The sequence below is a fragment of the Pipistrellus kuhlii genome, unplaced genomic scaffold (assembly GCF_014108245.1).
Source record: "Pipistrellus kuhlii isolate mPipKuh1 unplaced genomic scaffold, mPipKuh1.p scaffold_m20_p_8, whole genome shotgun sequence".
NCBI lineage: Eukaryota > Metazoa > Chordata > Mammalia > Chiroptera > Vespertilionidae > Pipistrellus > Pipistrellus kuhlii.
This window is the reverse complement of record NW_023425584.1, coordinates 55,814,516-55,841,687: the sequence shown is the minus strand read 5'-3', so window position 1 is coordinate 55,841,687 and position 27,172 is coordinate 55,814,516. Positions and strand designations below refer to the sequence as shown.

The window sequence follows — 27,172 nt, the reverse complement described above, 5'->3', positions numbered from 1 at the left end:
CAAAAGGTACTAGAAAAACAATTTTTGAAAAGTGAAAATTAGGTGCCAGAGTCAAAATGAATAGTGCACATTTCATTAGCTGCTGCTACAGCAATTCTGGGGCTTGAGATATATTGCTCACATGAAGCAGGAGTGCAACCTTGAGCTTCCAAAAAGTGATTTGGAGGTTTTCTGTGATAATTGCAGAAAATCTGCACCTTCAGTGGGCTGTTCACTCAGTGGAAGTCTGACTAGGAATATTAGAACAAGAAGAAAAATATCTCTGATTAATTTCTGGAGGATTCGGGAAATATCTAAAAACATACAAAATTAACCATAAGCCCAACAGGGTAGGTTTTAAATATGAAATATCTGTGCTATAGGAAAACCTTGGAAAGACACTGACATAAAATTTGATTCTGGCTGAATATATTTCTAAAGCCCCAGGTACAATAAAAAACAAGTTCTTTCTGGAGGGACACACCCTAGGATGTACTCCATAGATTGTATTCCTCTACTTTCTAACCTCCAACCTCTTGTCAATACTGTTGGTCAGATAGACTGAAAGGTAAAATTTGTAATTCTCAAACTTCCTTTTCCATGAGGGTTCATAGGTGATACATTTGCGTAAAATTCGGAATATAATTTTTTAAATATATTTTATTGATTTTGTACAAAGAGGAGAGGAAGGGAGAGAGATAGTTAGAAACATCGATGAGAGAGAATCATCGATCAGCTGCCTCTTGCACACCCCCTACTGGGGATGTGCCAGCAACCAAGGTACATGCCCTTAACTGGAATCGAACCCGGGTCCCTTCAGTCCCCAAGCCGATGCTCTATCTAGTGAGCCAAACTGGTTTCGGCCGGAATATAATTTTTGAGGCAGAGGTTACCCTCCTGATGCTATTGCTGCCAGAAAGCAGTTACATTGAGTGTTTGAGACAGATGATGCACCTAAAATTGGCATGCCAGTATCCTGCTGTCCTCTCCATGAGGAGCTGAGGCAGAAGCAACAGACTGATGCCATGTTCCAGTGCCTGATCATCAGGGCCATGGGTATGAGAGTCAGCTGCAGTGGCAGCACCACTAACTTCCTGATGTCAAGAATTAAGTATCTGAAAATTTGCACAATTTGCAAGCTAACAAGTTTGTCCCCCACACTATAACAGATGCTGGCATAAGATCCCAGTTTCCTGGATGGTAGGCAAATCACTGTAAAACTATGGCACAGCTCAAAGCATGAACCTCACGTACTTTTCAGCTCCCATTTTTGCTCATGTCCCACTACTAGAGCGATGGGGAGACACCCAAGCAGATGCTACACACTCTCCTTAGTTAATATGGCCACATATGGAGATAGGCTAATAGAGATACATAGGCTGTCCCACTTGTCTCAAATTAGCCATCCCTGCAAGACTATCCCAGATCCAGAGCTATCTGTGGGATTGGTTGAGATCTTTGTTGAAACGTCATTGTAGTTAGTTCCTGCCTCTGCCTGATCCTGCTTCCCTGATTTCTTAATCTTGGTTTACCTAAGAGAATGCCCCAATTGGATGCCTGTACCACAATCCTTACCCCAGCTCCTGTTTCTAAGACACTGAATTAAGACATACACTGTAGCAGGCAGGAGACTATTCTCGGTATTTTCAAGCACCAATACTTGAATATAGGTATTAGAAGCTTACAAAATAATTAGGTCTGGAGGAGTACAAGACTGAAGCTCCAACTGGGCTATTAAATCAAGGAACACCCTACTGTAGCACAAATTGCAAAGTCTAATGTTGGGAAACAGTTCTCTATGGGTTTCTGATGTTGTTATACATTTTGTGAGCAAGGCATATACTGCCTTCTTTTTCTGAAGTATCTCGTCAGAGATGTTTGTATAGTGCACAGTTTGGGAATTTAGAGATACTCATTCTCTCCAGAGCAGAGAGCAGGATTGTTTAATTTTCAATATAATAAAAATAATGTTTATTGCCTTTAGGAAAACATCCATAGGTTTGCTGGAGCCCATTATAAAACATATAGGACCTCTAATTTCTGGGCTATTCCTGTAAGACAAACCCATAAGTGTTCTAGGTGGATGGGGTGGAGAAGAAAAAATATTTAAGTCATCACCGGAGATCATGTGGAATGAGGTACCAGTCAAAGGCAAGTCATTGGTGCATAAAATAGCAGGTCAGATACAACATTGTGAAGGTAAAGATGAATATAAAAATGAGGTGGAAGCAGTGGCTGCCCTGGAATAAATAGTAAACATTATACTGTAAGTGCTTCCTGCATTCAGATGAGAGGACCATAAGGTTATAAAATTGCCCTTATCAAAATCCTATACTTTGTAGACACAAGGCTGATGTAGCCAAAAATTAGCTGCAGAATCTAATTTATAGATTGCTGAATTACAACATAAGTTGATTTTTTTTTACTTTATCCTGTATATGAGACCAATGAGATGAAACAGATTCCTGAACTTTAGAGTGAATACTTGGAGATGCCAGTACAATCAACTCTATATGCCTTATCAAAGTACTCCTGCCATGCTTTAATACACTATAATAATTGCAGTTGCAATAATTACCTAACAATGGCATGCCATATTTCCCTGCCCCATTCCTACCTATTGGTGTCATATCCAATATGCTCTAGAGAGAACAATTTGATTGAGAAGGAAATAGCTAACACACCAAAATAATTTCAACAACTTGATAATTTATAGCAGCAAAAACCTGAAGAATATGTGTGGGGATAAATTCTAAAAGTAATGAATAAAATGACTTTAGGTTAGGCCACATTTATTAATACTGGTGTGATAATGAGCATTCAGGATTTATTAGACTAGTTTTAGAATATCATAATCGATCATTTTGCTTGATTTTTTTTTACTGAAACTAGAATGCTCAGTAGTACCGTATATTAAAGAATGTTGAGAGTACTGAACTTCTTTGATACAGTGCAAATATTAAACTGGAATAAAATAGTTAGATAGAATAGATTTGCCATAAGCTACATACTCAGGGTCTGAAAGGCCAGAGTGTCTTTATGCATGCACTGCTGAGATGATCACCAGAAGCTTTGAAAAGTACTGTGGCTATGCCAACAGCAAAGATCAACTCTCTTTGATTTGGTGTGTGTACTTACAGGGACTAGCCAATTGCCTGTGGCAGGTTGATTACACTGGTCACATTGCACCATGGAAATCTTAGGGATTTTCCAAACTAGAATAGGCAATAATCCAGTATGGATTTACCTTTCCCATCAGCAATATTTCTGAAATTGTCACTTTTTTAATTCACCAAATGTCTTATTTCCTGCTATATACCTCACACAATATTGTTGTGGAGCGAATAACTTATTTTCATATGAAATAAATAATCAAGATGGCCATGAAACTCACTAGTCTTATCACAAACCCCAATACCCAGAAGCAGCTGGCTTTACAGATAAGTGTAATAGTATATTTTATTGAGTACTTAGTTATGTTGCCAGCTAGTTATAAACAATGGCTTGTGAATTGATGGTACAAGATGAGGTAGATATGATAAATTGATAAGTAATATATAGTGTTGTTCTCCTATAATATCAAAGAACAAAGTGATAAAAGCAGAAGTTTTTCTTACTATTTCACTTAATAACCTTTTCACAAAATATTACTCATTCATTCTCCAACTTAGAATTCTGTTACTTTAGTATTCAAGAGAGAACTGCTCCTACTAAGGCACTTACAAAAATTTCTTCCATCAAATTGGATATTCAAATTGACAACTGTATATTTTTATGCAATTGAAACGAAGAAAATTGAAAGATTGGTTATTATTCTCAGAACAGGCTTGGGGGCACAGGCATCTCTCTTGAACTCAGAAGACACTGTAGACTAGTTCATAGTATATTCACATGCTTTGGTAAATACAGACAGAAGGTTAGAGCAACCTAATGCAGAAAAATAAATTACAAAAGACTCAGGAATTTCAGAAAAGAAATGTGAGCCCACCATTCGGGGAAAGCAATAACAGAACTCTGATGGCTGAGACATTCTCTAAGGATCCAGAAAATAATGGAGGCGAGATGCTATATCACCAGGTTGAGAATCACAGACTACAGAAAATACCATGTTTTCTGCCTGTATTCTGTGTCTACTATAATAAATATCAACCGATTTGCTTACATATGGGTCTACTCTTCTATGATTTTAAACAAGGTATTGCAGGTGATGGTTAACATATTAATTTAGCTTTCAGGTTAGAGCATATCAAGCTGATATTATGACTAAATTAGTGTAATGAATATCATCCCAAGATACATACTATGATAAATAGAACTCAGTGGGTCTCCTTCTGAGTAAATGGACTTATGTCATCAGAGAGATGGCTGCAGTACATTGTAGGAAAAATCACTTCTGAAGATGGAGAATAGGGTAGGAGTGGAGAGAGGATTTTTAACTGTATCTGGGTTGCCTCCCCCTCCCCCCCCATTCCCATTTTCCACTATAAAAAAATCTGGAAAATTTTAATGTCTCTTTAAATGGTTCAGAGCACATGGTTTCTATTATATGATATATCCTATTCCATCACATGTATTTAAAGGTTTATTAAAATCCACTAAAAATACAAATGTAATAAGGGCTGATTTATATTTATTTGTCTCTACAGAAAATGTAAATATTTGGATATGGTGCAATCACCATTCTTTAGAATAGAGGCAGGACAACTTCAAGACCCTTTAATTCCCAAAGAGAAAAATTATATTAATGAGAATGGGAGCAGGATTTAAGAAATTTTAATTTATTTAAAGAAAATGGAAGAACAGATGAAAAATTGCTTAATAAGAACATGTGATACAACTGAATTCAGAAGAACATTTAAAATAAAGGACACTTTAGATTTGATAAAATTCTAGTGTGTGGTATGAGGAAAACTTATTATTGGTTTTAGGAACACAAGAGACTGGTTGAAGAGATAAGATTATAAAATACATTTTAAGAAAATAATAAATGATTATAGCAGACTAAAGATGATATTAATTGAATGGAAAAGAAAATGTGTACATTCCTGAAGGTATTATCACTTTTTCTAAAAGTAAAACAACTAAAATTGTAATCAAGAAATTTATACCACTCTCCCCCTAAATGATACTTCCTGTCTTGTGCAGCATGAAACTTTAAATACTCCGTCTTTTTAAATCACTCACTGAGCACATTTCTTAAAACAACATAGTTTTGAGATTATTTGTGTGTCAGGTGCTCACTCCCCTTCAGATATAAATTTACTTCAAGTAATTTTAGGTATACTTTTGCTTATGATTTTATTATAGTTACTGATTTATCAGTAGCCCTGCACATGAATCTGTGCACCAGTAGCCCTCCGTGGGGCCTGGCCGCTCCACACAGGCTGTCCGGAGGCTCTCTGCAGCCCAGAGGCCCATCTGCAGCCGGGCGTGGCACGCTTGCCTTGTGGCTGTGGCGACGAAGCAAGCGTTCCGCCAGGCCATTCGTGCTGCCCACTTCAGCGGCTGTCACCCTGGGACTGGGGGACCCTGGAGGGGCTTAGGGAACTGGGCTCCACCATCTTTTGGCTATGGGTGCTGCCATCTTTGCAATGGAGTGATGGTTAATTTGCATATTATCCCTTTATTACATAGGATTTTTTATGGCAAATTATGTAAGAATGTATTCAGAGCATGTTTAATTTGTGTCCTAATATTATATAAATAATTAAATCTCATGCTGCAGGGCTTACATTGGTTGCTAGATGGTTTTCAGTAGGTATTTTTCATCAAAGCACAAAATTGTGTAATGACAAATTAAAAGGGAGAGGAGTGCTGGATTGAGAGTCTACTATCTATAATATTACTCTATAGGTACTGAAGTACAGCATCGATTTGGAAAATTCTACCAAAGTAGTTTATTCTAGAGGTTCATTTTAAAAATCATAGATTGATATTTTTCCTACAATAATTATAAAAGAATTATTTTTTTTTCTTGTCTGATATATTGCATTTCATTATTTTGTCTCTAAATTATTAATTTTAAATTTTTATCTTGTTACATTATTACAGAAGCCCCCTCTCTTCATCCCCCCATTGACCCCCTCCGCTTCACTTTTACACCTCCTCAGGCCTTCACTGCACTATGGTATGTGTCCATGTGTTATGCATATATGCATGTGTGTTCTTTAGTTAATCTCTCCCCACCCCAACGCCCTTTCTTCTAAAATTGGTCAGTCTTTTTCATGCTTCTATGTCCCTGAATCTATTTGTTCATCAGTTTATTTTGTTCATTAGATTCCACATAAGAAAAAAGAATATCAATATTTTAAAATTTAATTTGAACCAACTCCCCATGCTTATAAACTTGCACATGTTCTATTTGTTTTTAAAATTGTTTTATGTGAACTTGAAAAACATTATGCAAATTAAATATGAAGTTCTTAAGTACATTTTGTTCCACTGAAAGTTCTAAATAAATTAACCAAAAGGGCCTTCCTGTACTTAATTTTCCAATATATGAAAACATTACTGTGACCTAAGAATAAATAAACCTTGTGTGTGTTTTTTTGTTTGTTTTGTTTTTAATTATTGTTTAAAGTATTAAAATTGTAGTACATATGTCTCCTTTTATTCCCCATTGACCTTCCCCCAGCCTCCCCAACCCACTGGCACATGCCCTCATCATAACCCTCAGTGTCTTATGTGTGTAAATGATGTCCATTGGATTGATGTTTTAAAAAAAATAAATTAATTAAATTCCCAGACTAAAAAATAAGATTAGGTTGATTAAGCTGAAAAGTTCATGCTTTTATTCCTTCCCTTTAAATAACTTTCACTTTAGGAAGAATTATCCTTTATCTTAAGGCAAATATTTAATCACCTTTCATCTAATGCCAACATCTCAGGGACTAGCAATGTTGGAGTTTACACAAAATAAGAGTTCCCTGGTCAGTGACACCAAAATGCTTCTAACAAGCAAATTTTCCAATAAAGCAGATCACAACTGACACCATATAATGGATCACAGTGAAACTGGGAGTTCAAAGGACCACTGGGGGAAGGCCCTGTGCTAATGAAGCAGATCAGAGGCAATATCCAGTCAGAACAATTTAATTCTCATTTGTTTCTGGCCTGCCATTTGGTTAGTCAAAGGCCAATTTGTAAAGTCATTCTCTGTCAATGAACAGAACCCAAATAAATCAAACAATATCTGGGAAATGAAACGCAGCTAATCTTTTGTCTTTGCCCTACCAAAGCCAAAATAAATACATATAAGTAGGAAATAAACCTTATGCTTTTCTCAGGGGAGGCAGATAATAAAAAATACGAGGTAACTGCCAAAAGTATTCTATTTACCGTATTATTTAACTAGAGGCCTAGTGCATGACGTTTGTGCACTCAGTGGGTGGAGGGTTGGGGGTTGGGGAGACACCCCCTCAGCCAAGCATGCATTCTTTTGCCGGGATCCTGCCACCACTCTTGCCAGCCTTCAGGTCCAGCTTCTGGATGAGTGGGGCGCTCCCCTTGTGGGAGTGCACTGACCACCAGGGGGCAGCTCCTGCATTGAGCATCTTCCCCCTGCTGGTCTATGCACACCATAGTGACCAGTTATTCTGCTGTTTGGTTGATTTGCATATTACCCTTTTATTAGATAGTATTACACCATAGAGATAATATAATAACTTGGTAAACAATGAATTATTTTTAGTATGGAACCTTGTCCACACATATTATTTTTAAAAAGTATGTAATATGAAAATATAATTAGGAATAAAATCACTTAAGCTTCTGTCTTCTCTCTCACTATACCACACACACACATTTTCTTAGACAAACAGATTTACAGAAATATACAATTCAAAGATTTCTAAGCAGACTTCAATAACAAATAAGCAGCCCTCAGTCCTAATGATATAACATTTCAAACAAGTGACACATATACTTTGCAGAATTATTTTGAGCACATAATATTTTGCAATGTATGGATTAATCTTAACATTTAAAAACTGAGGTATTTCACACCAAAATATAAAACTGAATTATTTTAATACCATTGGTATTATCTGGTTTTAAAAAGTTAAAATTTAAGAAGTTAAAAAGATGGCTCAGCTGTGAAGTCATCTCATTCGGGTGTCTTTATCAGTGTTGATCCCTAATCATCTTTCCAATTTCTTTTAGAATAGTTGGAGAATATATGTTATCTGCTTTCATTTGAGTTGATACTGAAAATTTGCACTTTTATAATGATGCAATCAATTTTGTCTCATTTTTAAAATTACTGCAATGGAATTGCACTAAGAATTGCTTATTACTCTTTGCATTTCTCCAGGTATTACCTATGATTGTTCACACATTTTATTGATCAGCCTTAAAACAGGATTATACATTTCATTAGTGAGTTAAGAAAACAGCTTTTAAAAATGTTTACCTATTCTGTTAATTTTTCTCTATCATATTAATTTCTGATTTGACTTTGTCATGTCCTTAATTCCTGATTTTATTTTATGTATTCCTTGTCTAATTTTAGGTTACATATTAAGTTTTTTTTTCTTTTCAAATATGTAATAAAAATGTATTTAATATATATTTTTTCTCTAAGTAATCAAGTTTCTCACAATACTCATCAGGTCCAGTCTCTTCATTTAGATCACTTATTTAGTTGTCAGAATTATTTGAATTTGCAATCACAGAACATCAACACATTAACTAGGGGAACTCACAGATTGCAGCATATTAAAAAAAATTAAATCCTTTTGATGCCACAGTCATATTAAGTTTAACCCATACCAACTCAAGTCCAAGACATGTGGTATATATTTTTTTCTTTTCTTTTTTTTAAGACAAAGTGAAATGTAAATTCACTGACTCAACTTCATATGGCTTCCAAACATACCCAGAAACTATCCACTAAAGCAACACTTCTGTCAATACATACCTACAATCTAATTTCATATCAAATACAAAGTTAAAAGGTAATTTTGGAGGCACCTCATAGTGAGATTTTTATAAGGTTGTTAAAAGGGCCCTATCATTGCTTTGTGAAAAATTTATTTGGAAAAGAACTTATAATTAAATATTAATGTCATAAATAATATACTATTTCATTCCTTTTTACACTTGGAACAAAATGGTGCACATGATCTTTTGCAATAGAATTAATGTAGTTCTGTTGAAAATATGCAGGGAACATGTGGCTACTAACATTTATTTGATGACTGTCTTGTATTTAATGGCTAAGCAAATTTAATGAAAGTCTTTAAAATGTTGAGATCATAAAAAAACAAAGAAACATTACCTGCCGGCCAGTGGTTGAGCATCAACCTATGAGCCAGGTTTGATTCCCTGTCAGGGCATATGCCCCAGTTGCAACTTAAATCCCCAGTGAGGGGCGAGGAAGGTACATATGGGAGGCAACCAATCGATGATACTCCCTCATTATTGATGTTTCTATCTCTCTCTCCCTTCCTCTCTGAAATCAATAAAAATATATTTTTAAAAACAACAAAAAACATTTGAAGCTCTTTGACAGATTGGGGGGAAAATGTCTGTAATAAGTGTTACTTTAATATATGAATCAATACTATCCTATCTAATAAAGAGGGAATATGATGATTGACCCTCACATTGTCACAAAGATGGTAGCACCCACAGCCGATAAGGAGGGAATCTGCTAATTGATTGCCCTACCCTTAAAGATGTTGGTGGCACCCATAGTGAATGAAGGAATATACTACCTGACTGCCATGCCCTCAGAGATGGCAGCGCCCACAGCCTCAAAATGGCCTAATCCCCTCAGCCCTGCCAGGGCAGCAGGCACATGACAAGGCTGTGCACCTGCCTCCATAGTCCCCCAGTCCCCTCAACCCCCCTAGCCACCCAGGGCCGGCCCAAAGCACAGGCAAGCCTCAAATGGCAGCTGCCCAGCCACACACAGCTGCCCTAGGCTCAGGTAACCAGAGCCAGCCTAGGCTTGTGCCGCTGGCAGTGACAGCAGCAGAGGTGTGATGGGGCATCTTCTTCCCTTGATTGCAGGGTTGCCTCCTGCCCCTGAGGGCTCCCAGACTGTGAGAGGGGGTAGGATGGGCTGAGTGATATCTCCCCCCCCCCATCCAGTGCATGAATTTTCATGCTACAGGCCTCTAGTATATTCATGTAAGTTAAGATACCCACAGAGAAAAAGGAGCAAAGAAAATTCAAGCATTTATGAAGTATAAAAATAATATTACTTAAAATATTATTTCAGCTTCAGTATAAGGAAACTGGAAGATAATTTTTGAAAAATAATTAAATATGCCTGACTGGTGTGGCTGCCATAGAACTTGTGTTGTATGGAGTGGAGCATAAGAATTCCTGCCTTGTCATGGTGGCTCACAATGTTAAATACTTGAATGATGATTCATCCTACCTCTAAGTAGTCAGTCTCCTGGAAACTAAAATACAGGGCTTTGGATTTGTTACCTTTGAAATATCCACTTCCTGCTTATATGATTTTGTTCTTAAAAATTTCATAATTTACATAAAAAATTGTCAGTTATATTAGGTAGAGGCTCCTGAAACTAGGTTTAAAAAAAGTAAATGTAATCACTATTTTTCAAAACATTACAGCATGTTAAGCAGGTGATCTCTGAAATTGAATGTGTTATTGGCCTCAGGGCATTGTCAATGTAGTTGCTAGATACAATATTTAATAATATTTCCCCAATTCCCTTAATATTTAATAAATTCAATACATTCTTACTCAATCATTATCAAAATACAAGCTTTAGGTATTTAATTTCTCAAGCCACCAGGCTAAATCTAGAACTTCATAATATATTGAGAATGTACCCCCCACAACTTTTCTTTTTTTCACATTGTTTCTAGCTCACATATTACTGCATTACTTTTATATTTCTTCTCTCCTTTCCCACTCTCCCTCTTCTTGTCGCCCCTTTATTTTTGCTATTCTTTCTCAAATTTAAATATTGAAAATAGTATAAATATTGAAAATAGTATTTGTTTACTCATTTATTTCCTGACCTTATTTACATTCCACTGGCAACATTAACAATATATAGGATATTTATAAAATTGTCAGTTCTGGCATAATGAATATGTAGCTCGCTGTTATTGTTTTAAAGCATTATTGCTCTGTGGGACGCTTTTAAATATTGACACTGGCTAAAATAAAATTCCCTTTTTGTTACTTTCTTAGTGCTGAATTTGTGGCAATCTTAGTGGTTCAATTCAAATGTATTTTGCCTTGAGACTTTCTTTTCCCTCTTTTGCTTTCCTTTTGTCTTTCAAAATGTTTATCAAAATGAGAGCTATAGATTTTTATCTTTTTTCAGAGTTCAAAACTTTATTCCTAGGCACTCAATAAATACTTCAATTTTGGAAAATAACAATTTTAGATTTTGAAAGATGAAGTATATTCTATGGTTAAATGAAATAATGTATTATATTTGAATAGTTGGTTAAATCAAAGAGTATAAGTAATATCTTCGCATTTTTCATTATCTTGTGAATTACCAAGGCAGGACTATTTAAATATATATACTTTTTTTTAAGTGGTAACTTGTTTGTGATAGAAAATTTATTTATGTTGTATCCACAATGATTTAATTTTTCTGGTGCACCGAATGTTGATTCTAGAGTGCCTAATATGAGTCAAATTTAATAAGAATGAAAACAAGAGAAAAGGAACGACTAATTTATTATTAATAAGTTAAGTAATTTGAAACAAATGTCATATTCAGAAGGAAGTTTGAGTTTACTTGAGGGAAGATCACATCTAGAGACTTGGTTGTGTCCCAGGCATCATCTCAATTCACAGGGAAGGAGTAAATGCACTACATTCAATAGAGTATGAAGGCAGAGGACTTGAAGCCAAGTTATATAAATAATGGTTAATAAAACTAGAGATTTTCAGCTTGAGGAACAGAGCATTTTAGGGAATCTGATAGCCATGTTCAAATATTTCCAGGGTTTCTCTGTGGAAAGAATCTTAACTATGTTATATATAATCCACAGAGCAGAGTGAGCATCAGTAATTGAAAGCTTCAAAGACATAGATTTTAGTTCAAAACAGCATGTTTTCAAAGCTGCAATGAAGAGTTTTATCCACTTATTTGTGGTTGCGAGTTATTCAGAGTAACTTACTCTAAATTGAAAGACTATTTAACAGGCATATGTGAAAGCATTTAATTTAAAAAAATGATTATCCAGTATCCAGATGATTTTTAACACATCAAAACACATAACATACTGTAACATCTAAAGATAAGGAACAATTATTATTTAAATGTATGGATACTTATATTTTGAAATTTTGATTTAATTTGGTTGTAAAAGGGGAACCGTTTTTTTTATTTATTTATTTCAGAGAAAGGAAGTGTGAGGTAGAGAAATACAGAAACATCTATGAGAGAGAAACAGCTATCTGCTGCCTCCTGCATGCCCTCTACTGGGAATCAAGCCCACAACTCTGGCATGTGCTCTGACCTGGGATCGAACTGGCAATCTCAGGGTGCATGGGAGAAAGCTCAACCAACTGAGCTACACCAGTCTGACAAAGGAAATTTCTTTTTATTATATGTTAAAATCTTGAAGTGAGGAATACGGAAACATTTTGACACATGCCTTTTCTTTAAGGCAATAGTTCTTAAATGTCATCATGAGTCAAAAATATTAAGAAGGCCAATTAGTTTATTTGGGTGGGACCTGAAAATTCATATTTCTAAGAAATTCCCATGGGATGCTGATGGGGTTAGTTCTCCAACCACACTTTCCGAACCACAGCCTTAAGGAAATGGTTTTGAAGTATTACTGCTAATTTTCAAGCCCATTAAGCTTATAGCCAGACAACAGTGCAATCCAAGCCTCAGATTACTGTTCAGAATTACTAGCTTTTCAAAAATATGATGAACTAAAATAAGGTTTGATAAAAATATGCTTTACAAAATGATGTTTTATAAAAAAAATTACCAAAATATTTTATTAATCTTTAAGATGTATGAAATTGCCAACATTTTATTATGTTTTCTTCTTAAGCCCCTTTCATTGACTTCTCAACCCTAGGATAATATTCAAAGGTTTTATTATTATTTACAGTATTTTCCCATTACCTCTATGCTTCTCTTCTCTTTAAACTGAGTAACTGTCTTTGCCTATTTTCCTATATGTTAAAAACATTTAACCTTTGAAAACATTAAACTCATTCTCAGAGTTTTTTTTAATATAGTTATCTTTTCTCCTGCATAGAACACATTTCCCCCTTCTTTTTACCAAGTAACACCAACATTTTTCTTCTGAATTTCCACTAAGTGGTTTCTTCACTTACTCCACTGCCAAAACCAGGTTCAATTACCACTCTATACATTTCCATTGCACCCTGCAGTTGCCTCAATTTTTGCTTGAAAAATTACCTATCTCTTTGAATGTATAAGGGCTATCTATCTACTGTTGAAATCTCTGCACCAATACATACTTACATTAAGGTATATTAATATTGGGAGATTTAAAAAGTAAATTAATATTGGAAATTTAATTGAGAGATAGGCATCCTGCTTAATAATCGTAAACTAGTATCAGTTATGGTTATAAGCAAATATATTGTCTTAATTATGAACAGGACCAATCTGTCCTGCACAAAGGTGTTGCCTCCTTCTGGGATTTCTTTCACTATAAGTTGTCATTAAAAGTTTATATGCATCTTTCCCCAGTCAACCTGCAATTAAAGGGATAATTCAAATATTCCCTCTAGAAATTCTGTTCTTATTTGTTTGGAGTTCGTTCTCCCAGAACCTATCTGTGGCTTCACAGATTTTAAGTTTAATTTTCCTCTGCTAATATCATGGGCATATTATAGGCAATCACCCATCCTATGCATCACACACTTACAGTATATCTACTTACTGTTGCTGCATTATTATTTTCTTTGACCTTTCAACATTTGCAATCAAATAGTTACCAAAGAAGTGAGTTTCCCTTTAAATGGGACCATTTTTTTTATTGGTTATATTCAAATTATATATATTTTATACAAAATATATGCATACCTTATACTTATGTATCTTTATATATGTGTGTATATTTTATCTATGTGTCTATTTTATTCAAATATATGTATATTTTATGCATACATTTTAAAATTTTGAAATATTAAAAATGTTATACATATTTTACAAATCTACATTATCTCTTCATATAATCTTATTACATATAATTTCTAAGTTAAACATATATTTGTGCTTTTTAAACTGAACTTTAGTTTATACAGGAACCAGAAGCTCTAATTTAATTTTTTAAGGAAATAGATAAGACATCTGCAATTTTATTTTTAATATATTTTTATTGATTTCAGAGAAGAAGGAAGGAGAGAGAGATAGAAACATCAATAATGAGAGAGAGTCATTGATTGGCTGACTCCTGCACAACCCCACTGGAGACTGAGCCCACAACCCGGGCATGTGCTCTTGACCGGAATCGAATGTGAGACCCTTCAGTCCGCAGGCTAATGCTCTGTCCACTGAGCCAAGCCAGGTAGGGCAAGACACCTGCAATCTCATATGCTCCCAGATGATTATGAAAATCTTTTAAGATTTAATTTTTGTAATCTTTACCCAAGGAGAGAGAGAGAGAGAGAGAGAGAGAGAGAGAGAGAGAGAGAGAGAGAGAGGATTGATCGGCTGCCTTCCACTCCTACCCCAGACTAGAATGGGGGCTCAACCTGCAACTCAGGTATGTGCCCAGACCAGGAATTGAACCAGCAACCTTTTGTTGCACAGGATGATGTTCAACCAATTGAGCTGCTCCAGCCTGGCAATCTGTCAAGATTTATAACCACTGTTTTAGAGTCCCTTAGAGTCAATATACAGCTATAATTCTTGAAGTATTCTTAAATCTTTAAAAAGAAACAATTCTGACAAAAATACAAAATATTGTTCTGCAGGTATATGCAATGTTTCACCATGAAAACACTAATTATAATTATTATGTTGAAAGTCAGTAGTTATTATACTTTGTGGCAGGTATTAGGTAAAATTCACAATAGATGATCATTTTCTTTGCCAGAAATCATTTTTCCTGGTTTATATTACTGATGACAATAATAAAACAATAATAGAAGTAATTTTAAAATTATTGCTATGGACTGAATGCTTGCGTCCCTCAATATTCATATGTTGATGACAAATTTCTGCTAATAACATGTAGATATTCAAGATATTTGAAGGTGAAGGTTTTGGTGGGTAATGAGATCATGAAAATGGGAGTCCTCATAAATTGGATCAGTGCCAATATATGTGTGTGTGTGTGTGTGTGTGTGTGTGTGTGTGTGTGTGTGTGTATAAAACAACTGAGAGCGCTCATGTCCTCTATGTCCCTTGAACATGTGATAAAATAACAGGAATACTGTCATTTATGGACTAGTGAGATACCTCTCATCATACATCAGATCTACTGGCATGATGTTTGACTTCTTAGCCTTCAGAAGTGTGATAAATAAATGGTTATGACGTCACAGATTTTAAGTTTAATTTTCCTCTGCTAATATCATGGACATATTATAATTAACCACCCATGGCATTTTTATTATAGCAGCCCATACGGATTAAGACTATCATTTTCCTACAGTTTGAAAAGGGAAAAAGAAGGTACATTAGCTTCATTTAGAAAATTGATGATACTAGCAGTTGGCACATAATTCAAAAAATAGGTAAGCCTATGTCTTTCAGAAGCATAGAGGTCTATACCTTTGTAGCTCAGGTAATGTTAGTAAACATCTAGGTTTAGCAAGTGTCTAAAATTAATAATAATATTATAAGAAAAATAAGATATTCACAAAGTTGAATATTAAATAGCACTTAACATTGGAAGGTACTACAAGTGCAGGTGGGAAAACATAGCAGTAACATAAGACTTTGGTGTTCCAATCAATACAAATGAAAACTACCAACCCTGTTGGTGTGGCTCAGTGGTTCAGCATCCAACCATAAACCAGGAGGTTATGGTTTGATTTCCTGTCAGGGCACAGGCCTGAATTATGGCTCGATCCCCAATAGGAGGCATGTGGGAGGCAGTTAACTGATGACTCTCATCATTGATATTTCTACTTCTCTCCCTCTCTCTTCCTCTCTCTGAAATCAATAAAAGATTTTTTTTTTTAAAGAAAACCACTGAAGTGTGGCAGTGCTCTTTATTTTTATTTATTTATTTATTTTGCTTTGTTGATTTTGTCATTGCTTCATTGTGTTCAGCTAATTCTTCACTTCTGGAAAATTTGGACTAGCCTAAAGACTACTAGGTCATTCAAATTGCCAGTTAAAAATCCCAAACTTCTCTTACAGAAAGTATCATGCTTCCCAGGGGCAGGCTATCTTTCAGAGAAGTGTTTTCTATAGTAAAATCTTGTTTTGCTAACTACCAGCAAACATTACAAAAAGTAAAATGTTGAATTTAATCCTAGTAGGGATTGAGGCTAGAAGCTGTGCTTCAATGTCTTATTTTAGACTATAATTATGAATACCATATCTGAGAGATTTTTATATTAAACTAGAAGCCAGATACATGAAATTCACGCAAAGATCTCAGCCCTTGCAGCCCCAATTTCAACTGGAAGGCCACCTGGAAGGACATCCAAAAAGTTGTTGGGTTGTCTGGTCTAATTAGCATATTATGCTTTTATTATTATAGATTATTATAGGTAATTAATTAGGACCTTTGCTGTTTATAATAGATACAAAGGCTATGGGAAGTTTAAATTGATAGTCACTATTTTCTTACATGTCAAAAGAGGGATATGTCTTCCAGAAAATCTTAAACTATAAAGTTATGAGATTTGTTTATCATTAGGGTAAATTCATAATTGAAGAAAGAGCTTTTCTGTGTCTGATATTGCTTACTAATTTCCATTGTATTATACTTTCAAAAATGGCCTTAGTAAGAAATTTTGGAGCCTCAATTGTAGTATTTTGTTCTTGAAAGATGAATATTCAGTCATTTAATCACACTGTAATTATTCTACTGAACATTTGTCAGTAGCAGCAATAATAAATCATCTGCTCACATCTCATTTCTTTCTATGTAGGTAGACAAAAGGAAGATTTGAAATTAAAATAATTCCTAAGAGCAACTCTGAAATATTTTATAAAAAACAGATATGTTAGCACAAACACTTTGAAATTACATATTAAAGTTAAATACATGGCAGCCCTATGACCTCACAATTATACTCTAAGAGAAATGAATATACATGTCTAACAAAAGGCATTCACAAAAAAGTCACAGCCCTAACCAGTATGGCTCAGTGGATAGAGCATCAGCCTGAGAACTGAAAGGTCCCAGGTTCAATTCCGGTCAAAGGCATGTACTTTGGTTTTAGGCACATCCCCAGTAGGAGGTGTGCAGGAGGCAGCTGATAGATGTTTCTCTCTCATCCATGTTTCTGACTCTCTATCCCTCTCTCTTCCTCTCTGTAAAAAAAATCAATAAAATATATTTTAAAAAAAGAAAGAAAGTCACAATAACCCCCAAATGGGAACAATTCAAATATCTATCAATAGTGGAATGCATAACCAATTGGGATTTTTGTGTAATAGGATATTGTAGAGCAATAAAAACAATACATCACTGCCACCTTCACCTTTAACATTGTTAGCTTCAAGAAAATCCCAAGTCCTTTGGTGTGTGTAGCAGGAATAATTCTAAAAGTCACCAGAGCAGAGTTTTCCGAATTGTGTTCCCCAGAACATCAGAAGGTATTCAAAAATTTCAATAGTCCATTTATTTGGAAAATTCTAGGTTAAGCAAAGTTTAGAATATTTCTCAGGCTTTAATATACTTTTGTGCATTGTGGATTTCCACAGAAGCATAATAGGCAGTTTTCTCCGAATGACTTGGTCATTAGAATCCATTTTCAGCAGAACATTTCAGAGAAATAATGTTCTCAGGGGCAATGAATATAGACTTCACTGTGGTGAATAAGGGACTTTATTATAACATTCAAAAGGACAAAAATTATAAGATTTTGAAGAACAGTTACCAAAGAGAGGAACATTGAACACAACAATAGGTTCTGAAGTATAGCATAAAAAATTGTATTTATGTTTTAAAGGAGGTGCATTTTATTATATAGTGAAGGTCTTAAATAATGGCTGGGATTTCACAGTGAGAATTTCAAAGGTATTGCGTTTTGGGGAAAACACATAGTTATTTGGAATATCAAGTGTTGAAGAAAAGTTTCTATACAGGAATGGTAAATCCAGTAGACTTGGTAGAAATATACTTGTGATGGAAATATTTCTAAATATAATACCTAAATATCCTACGTTGTAAGTCCTATGATAGATCAGAAAATATATTAATGTGTTAGGTCCCTATCTACTCTTTATTAGGAAAACAGAATTTTATTCCAAAATCTATTATTACTTGATTTTGAAACTGGGGCTTGTAACAATTAGGGCATACATTTTTATTAGCAAAATGAAGGTATTAGATTTATAGTCAGATAAGATACATTTTACTTTAACTTTCACTAATGCTTTTGTAAAAAAATGTCTAAATAAATGAAATTATACTTCTAAAATACTTAATTCATCTCCTAGAAAAAGGTGTTTATCCTTGATGTTTAGTTTTAGCTACGCTTTATCCTTTGAGGATAAATTTGATTTTTGGAACTAGGTAAACCATTTGAAATTATAATTTACAAAATTACTAAGTAATTGAGAACACTCAGTCTAATAATTTAATTTTATAAGCAACAGAAATATTTTACTCAACACTTTTTATGAATCAAAATAAATCAGAGATGCTCTAGATGAAGTAGGAGTAGAGTCAAAAGGCTTTTTGCTTAACTGTCTGCTCACCTTCCATTTTCTTATATTATTATTTTGTTGTTGTTATTGTTATACCCATGTAACCTTAAAACTAAGAATAAAATAGAATAGAAACTAGTAAACTGGTAATAGTAATAGATGCCTACATATTAGCACTCTGTTAGGATCTTCAATACTTGATTAATGTATGTTCCCCCATTTGTAGGAAATAAATAGTTCTGTGAACAAGCAAGGTGGCCTTAAATTCTTTTCAATATATTGTTTAAATATAACAAGCTTAGCCGAAACCGGTTTGGCTCAGTGAACAGAGCGTCAGACTGCGGACTGAAAGGTCCCAGGTTCAATTCCTGTCAAGGGCATATACATTGGTTGCAGGCACATCCCCAGTGGGGGGTGTGCAGGAGGCAGCTGGTTGATGTTTCTCTCCCATTGATGTTTCTAACTCTCTATTCCTCTCCCTTCATTTCTGTAAAAAAATCAATAAAAATAAATGTAAATATAAATATACAAGCTTAGTAGAGTTGTAAAATTTATTCACATATATCTCTTAAGTGTCTATAAATCCAAAATAAAATCTCTATGTATAAGAAGATAACGTGCAAAGTGTCCCCACAGTTCTATCACTCACTATGATGTGCACTGACCACCAGGGGGTGTTGCGGAATGAAGGAAGGTCCCAGCTGGTCGCTGGCAGCCAGGGAAAGAGGCCCTGGCCAGCAGCCAGAAGGCCCCGATCAGCCCTGATCCCAACCAGACCCAGGGACACTACCCATGCATGAATTTTGTGCAGCGGGCCTCTAGTATAAATATAAAAAGCTAATAACTTTTAATTAAAATGGTATTGGTATAGAAAGTAGTATATTGCTGAAACCATATTAATACTTGCCACCTACCTACTGACAGAAATGTAGAACTTAGGAGAATGGCCAAGACTGATTTGGCTCAGTAGATAGAACGTCGGCCTGTGGACTGAAGGGTCCCTAGTTCGATTCCGGTCAAGGGCATGTACCTTAGTTGTGGTATATTTTTAAAAATATATTTTAAAAAAAGAACTTAGAAGAATGAATCTATTTTACTTTCTTATTAAAAAAAGGAAATAGTAATTTATTTTAAAGACTTGTTAAAACTCTAAAACAATGCAATAATACAAGATAATTTATTTCATTACAATAATTGTGTGTTCTTTAACTCTTCCCTTTCCTAATTGAAGTCTTAATTCCTTCTTTTCAATGGTATCTCTGCCATTTCTCCTTTGCATATCATTAATCCTCTCAGAAAAGTGAGTTATAGAGATGATATACTATGGAAATACTATTTTAGACCTTAAATTGAGTGTGACTGATTAACTTCAGCAGCTCAAACTAATTGAAGATGAATGCCTTTTTTTTTTTTTTTTAAACAATGAAACATCAGTATCAAGAATATTATGGTTGCTGAAACCAGTTTGTTTCATTGGTAGAGCATCAGTCTGTGGACTGAAAGGTCCCAGGTTTGATTCTGGTCCGGGGCATGTACATTGGTTGCAGGCACGTCCCCAGTAAGGGGTGTGCAAGAGGCAACCGATCAATGTTTCTCTCTCATCAATGTTCCTAGTTCTCTATCTCTCTCCCTTCCTCTCTGTAAAAAAAAATCAATAAAATATATTTAAAAAAAAGAATATTATGGTGTAGAATAAAATATACTAATTCTAAATATATACATGATAGAAATATATAATATATAAATATACATACATATCTTCAAATATAATATAATAAATATTTTAGTCATATTCTATTTGTATTAGAAGTTATACTTTTTAATTACTATTTAAACATTTAAAACTTTTGCCCAAATGTGTAAATATTTTATTGTCTTCATGATGTTTTCCATGAAAGCTCATCAAGGAGGCTAACAGTAGCTCTATCTTGTTTTAAATTTTACAATGACATAAATATTTTCATAAATAATTAGATTTCTCTGAAGCACCTATGAAAAATAAAGCACTTAGACAACTGAATAATGAAATATTACAATAATCCTTGCTTCAAAAGCACATATACTAAAAGTGGAATGATACAGAGAAGATTAGCATGACCCCTGCACAAGGATGACATGCAAATTCCTGAAGCTTTCCATATTTTAAAAATTATATTACAAGTAATGGGAAAAATATTTGAACAGACAATTCACAAAACAAATTGTGAATGACCAGTATACAATGAAAAGATGCTCAGTGCCACCAATCATTAATGATTAAAACAAAAATTGCCATGCCCACCCAGATGGGTTCACTGGTAAATTCTACCAAACATTTGAGGAAGAAATTATTCCAGTTCTCTACAATCTATTCTAGAAGACAGAAGCAGAAAAAATACTTCCTAAGCGACCATCATTACCTTACTATCAAAACTAAAGAAATTACAAGGAAACTAAATAACAATATATCATGTGAATATATTAATAGATGAAAAAAATCCTCAATAAAATAATAGAAAATGGAATTTTAAAATGTATAAAAAGAATTATGCACTATGAATAAGTGGGATTATAACACATGCAAACTGATCCAACATTAAAAAATTTAATAAATGTAATCAATCACATCTCCAGGGTAGAGAAGAAAAATCACATGATCATATCAACAAATACAGAAAATGCATTTGACAAAATTCAATACCTATTCATGATAAAAACTCTCTCCAAAGTGGGAATAAAGAAGAACTTTCTCACCTTAATTAAAGAATATCTAAAACAAAACAAAATAAAACCCTACAACTAACATTACACTTAAGGGTAAAGAACTAGAAGCATTAGTGCAAATATCAGAAACAAGGCAAAAGTACCTTCTCTGACCACTCCTGTTCAACACCATATCAGAATTGTCTTATAATGCAAGAAAAGAAAATAAAACATACTCAAATTGTAAAGAAAGAAATAAAATTGTCTTTGTTTGCAGATGACAATTAACTATGTCAAAAATTTGAGAGATTTGACATAACTCCTAGAACTAATACGTGATTTAAAGTAAGTTTGCAAGAGAGTTGTAAATGTATGTCCACATAGAAATGTGCACACAGGCCAAAACCGGTTTGGCTCAGTGGATAGAGCATCAGCCTGCGGACTGAAAGGTCCCAGGTTCAATTCTGGTCCAGAGCATGTACCTTGGTTGCGGGCACATACCCAGTAGGGGGTGTGCAGGAGGCAACTGATTGATGTTTCTCTCTCATAGATGTTTCTAAGTCTCTATCCCTTTCCCTTCCTCTCTGTAAAAAACTCAATAAAATATATTCCAAAAAAAAAAGAGAAAGAAATGTGCACACGTTAATATACAGAAATTACTAAAACTCCTTTATAACAGCAATGAGGAAGTTGAATTTGAAATTGTAAACAATGCCATTTTCATAACACCCCAACAAAAAATAAAATCTATAAATATAAACCTGACAAAATATGCATAAGATGTATATAAGGAAAACCATATACTCTATAAAAATAGTCTATTAAAACACCCAGAAAAAAAGACCCGTACCTAGAGAAAAAAACAAACACAAAAACACATTGCCAGCATTTCTGATAGCATATGTAAGCAAACTTCTAACAGCATCTATTATCTACATAAAGAGGAAATGTGCAAATTAGGCTGGAACTCTGCAACAGGTCATGACCAGACAGGAGTGGGTTGCACACACAGGTGAGTGGAGATGGAGACAGAGACAGAGGGGCCAGCCTACAGCCTCCATGGCAGAGTGCAGGCCCAGAGAGGAGTTGGTGGTCCCGCCTCCCATGGAATCAGCGCAGTCCCTCCCTGTTACCAAGGAAGCCACAGGGCTCCCATGGAAACAGCGGGCAGCCTACTGTGCTTGATATTGCATGATGGGCTACTAGTATTTAATAAAGCATTTCTGTTGGATGTTTCCATTCATTGATAGTGTAGTGATTGATAACCCACACAGCTGATAAACTTGCCATCACCTTCAGACAACCTGGCAGCTAATTCAACACTGTAACCAAACATGTTTTCCTAGTGCCTAGTCCAGCAAATATATGTAGTCACCCCCATTTATTTTCCTGTCACCTAGAGCCTAGAAACCAAACCTTGCACTGGCTATCCCTGAAGCATTGTTCCCTGGTTGCACATTTAAATAAGGTCTTGAATAGTGTTTTCAATCAATTCATTTGAGATGTTTGCTACACTAATAACCACAGACAAATCAATACATGCATTTAAGAACCCAATTTGAATTGTTTTGCTCAGAACCTTGTGTGTAGTAAGTACTTAATAAATATTTGTTGAAATAATGACTGAACATACCTTTTTGTTGATAAAAACTGAACTTGAAGAAAAGCCTTAATTTAGGGGGCAGTGTGTTAAAGGAAAATAGAACTTTCTGTAAGACAGGAAATCAAATCTTAGCTGAGCAGCCCCTAGTAGTGTGACCTTTACCAAAGAACTTTGCCTTGTTTTGTTTGTTTCCTAGGTTCTCTAATCTGATATATATAACTTACTGAGTATTTTCTATTGTTGTGTGGCTCTAAAAACAAACTCTCATTTTACATACAGGAGAACTGATGCCAGCAATCAGCAGTGAGTTATATTAGTTAAAAAGAATACCAATCTTTTCAATTGTAGTTCATCTCCACTAATAAAAGAGTAAGATGCAAACTGACAATACATTTGTGATGCCTACCAGCCAATTAGGGGTAAGTATGCAAATTAACCCAACAAAGATGGTGGGTTAATTTGCAAGTGCAGGCACTGGGTGGCCTGGGGCAGGGTGGAATTCTTGCGTCCTCGCAGGCTTCCACACTCCTCCAGCTGCTCCTGGCCTCCTGGCAGCATGGGAAGGCAGAAAGGCAATTCAGGGCTGGAGCGAAAAGGCTCAGTCAGAATGAAGGTGGTGCTGGCAGCCAGGGGAAGGAAGGCCCATTCTTGCACAAATCTTTGTGCATTGGGACTCTAGTATACTATAAAGTTTTAATCTCTTAACCATGCTAAATGTCAAGCTCATAAATCAGGATATTTCTTTCATTTATAATATATATCTTTGCTAATTGAATTCACAATAGAATTTTAATAATAAAAGATATACAGGGCATCTTATAATTAATTTACACGTTGGAGTAGTGAATGCAAATGATAGCTTGACAATGCATTAATATTAATGGTTAGGTAAATGTATTTTTACTCAATTCTCCTGTTCAAAACAACCACACTTTTATATTTTGATTAGGACTTAGCTCAACACAATTAATGTAGATTTGGGTGAATTAATACCTTGTTTTTCTTTAGCAAATTGATATGATCCAGCACTATCATTTCCAGATACATGGTGAGAAAATATAACTATACTTAAACACAAGAAGGCTTTCTTTGGAAGTCAATCAAAAGAAAATAAAAATTAAAAAAAATTATTTCTAGGTCTTGATATTTTGGTGCTTCTGCATTAGTAAAAGCAACAGTAATGCTTCAGAGAAACAAATAAAGCCATATAGCCGAAACCAGTTTGGCTCAGGGGTAGAGGGTCGGTCTGCGGACTGAAAGGTCCCGGGTTCGATTCCAGTCAAGGGCATGTACATTGGTTGCGGGCACATCCCCGATAGGGGGTGTGCAGGAGGCAGCTGGTCGATGTTTCTCTCTCATCTATGATTCTAGCTCTCTATCTCTCTCCCTTCCTCTCTGTAAAAAATCAATAAAATATATTTAAAAAAAATAAAATAAAATAAAGCCATCTATTTTTTTTTTAAATGTCAAGATAATTTTTGTTTTTAATTACTGAGTTTGTTTTTAATTATGAGGAAGCCCTGTGACTCTGGTACTTAAAATTAATTTATTTTTCCCATGTTCCCCTTTACTCTTCACCACCAATTCTGCTCTCCATTCAGACCAAATAATGGTCTGAATTGCTTCCTGACATATGAAAGAACATATGACTATTTTAAAGGGCCTTCCCTTGAGCATCCTTCAGGCAGTCAGATGTTTCAGATGGAATGGCACAAATGTTCCTCAGTCAGGAAATAATGCTCCTGGGTTTGCCTGAAGGTTCCAGCTAAGCAGTCGTGGCTTTGATGAGTTGTTTAATGTTTGTCTCCTTCCCTAGAGTTGTCTCTTGCCACTCTTTGTGAGTCCACATCTATCTTTTTTTTTTAAATACTGAGTAAAAATCACCTCCCACAAGTGGTTTATTTGAATTGCACTGTGTTACGGTGCATAGTGACACTCTCTGGACTTATTAAACCATGCAAACTCTTTGGTCCATTTGTAACTACTCTCACAGGTAAGCAATTCGATTTAGGTAGTAAAGGAATCATAAGGTAATTTTTTTGTTTGCAGGAGTAGATCTGCATTGTAAAGCTGGACGTAGTATTCTCCAGTCACATAAAATGTCAGCATTTTAAGTTCTTTAAGTGGTCCCAGTAGGAATTCTCAAAGAGCACTCTTACTGTCCTAAGATTTTCCCCTCAAGCCTGACTTTGATTATGGTCTTCTGCAAGCAATGTGGCAGTGTGATCAGTACAGCTGGAAAGAAAAGGGATGTAAGATATGGTACCAACCCTGACAGGATTTACAATCAGTCAATAAAGGTATATGGTAACAAGCTAAAATATTAATACACACATATTTCAGGGTTATAAATACAATAGGAAGTTAAATTGAGATGGGAGATTATGACTCAGAAAAAAAGAAAAAAAATTATATACATACACACACACACACACACACACACACACACACACCGCATTTTCCGGCATATAAGACGACCCCCTAATTTTTACAGTTAAAACATAGGTTTAGGCCTATATTCGCTGTATAAGACTACCCCCCACTTCAAAGAAAAAAACTTACTTTGCCATCAAGATCTGCAGGTAATTTTTGTGCAATTTTGGTCTTTTGCCCCTGATTTTTGGTTAACTTTTTTTCGTTTCAAAAGTCGTCTTATACGCCGGAAAATATGGTGTGTGTGTGTGTGTGTGTGTGTGTGTGTGTGTGTGTGTGTGTGTATAGCTAATATGCAAAGTATACCCTCGGGAGTTCAACTGGGAGACTGGGAGTTAGTTTGCTCTCTCACTATGACATGTACTGACCACTGGGGGTGGCACAGAATGAAGGAAGGCCCCAGCCAGCAGCAGCCAGGAAAGGAAGGCCCTGATTGGCCCTGATTGCCTGCCAGGTCTAGTGACCCTATCCAGGCACAAATTTCATGCACCTGCTTCTAGTCTATATTAATGGAAGGCCTGTGACCATGACACAATAATGCTGTCACAGCCAAAGGAGCAGCAGCACTCGCGGTGAACAGGGTGGGGCTTGAGCTACTAGTGGTGGAGAGCTACAAGTGGCGGAGGGCGGGACAGCGAGCTATGAGCAGCGATGGACAGGGCAGCCAGCTAAGACAAGCAGAAGCAAGCTACTCGCACATGATTTCGTTCGCTTTGGGCCTCCAGTGTGTGTGTGTGTGTGTGTGTGTGTGTGTGTGTGTGTGTGTGTGTATATATATATATATATATATATATATATATATATATATATATATAAAACCCTAATATACAAATAGACCAAATGGCAGACCAACCAACCAACCAAACATTTGGTCACTATGATGTGCACTCACCACTAGAGGGAGCGCACGGAACATGGTAGTCATTGGCCATGGCAGGGTGGTGAAGTAGGTGAGCACCAGACCAAGGTGTGGTATCAGTCCCTGTCATCAGGGCAAGCCTCTGGTGGTTACTGTAAATTCTTTGTTCCCGTGCTGCATGCATTCCCACCAGGCACTCGCACCTGCTGCCAGCACCAGCCCTGTTCATAATTGCAGCTGGGCCAGAGCCACTGCTCACACCTGCTGCAGGCACTCAGCACCGGTCCTGATCACTTGGTGCCATCAATGGGGGCAAGTACCAGCTGCTGGCCCCAATAACCCCTGAGGGCTTCTCTACCTTCCCTTGCTCCTGAGGGGCGATGGGACAAGAGCCACCACTTACACCTGCTGATTGCACCATCCCGGCTGGCTCCATGCACTCCACACTGTCAGTGGGTGCCCAGAACCATCAGTGTGTGGGAGCAGGGCTGCTGGTAGCTAGGGGGCCAGAGGCTGTGGCAGGAGGGATTGGGAAGGGGTGTGGAGAATGGGTCAAGCTGCCCCAGTGCCCGCCTTCCAGCCTCATGGCTCATAGTTCTCTAGTAGAGAATAAAAGAGTAAGGACATCGCCAAGAGTGGAAGTGAAACTGAAAGTCAAGATGGTACAGCAAAAAGAGCCCAGGATTTGTGGTTAGGTGATAGGGATTTAAATTCTAGTTCCATCTTTATTGATGAGAATAGACTGTGGATATGTTGAGATAACAACACCCAAATCTCAGTTGTTTAAAACCAAAGTCGCCCCCCCCCCCGCCCTCCTTTCACATTACTAGAGAATCACTG

The 27,172-nt window shown here is 35.8% G+C and overlaps 1 protein-coding gene and 1 non-coding gene across 5 annotated transcripts in view; one reads left to right on the top strand and one right to left on the bottom strand.

Annotated features, from left to right (window-relative positions):
- FSTL5 (follistatin like 5) overlaps positions 1-27,172 on the bottom strand; it is a 527,078-nt gene that overhangs the window by 444,762 nt on the left and 55,144 nt on the right. The window lies entirely within an intron of this gene.
- Positions 20,798-20,900, top strand: LOC118712004. Its single transcript, XR_004985931.1, has one exon. It is a non-coding gene; the product is annotated as a U6 spliceosomal RNA (small nuclear RNA).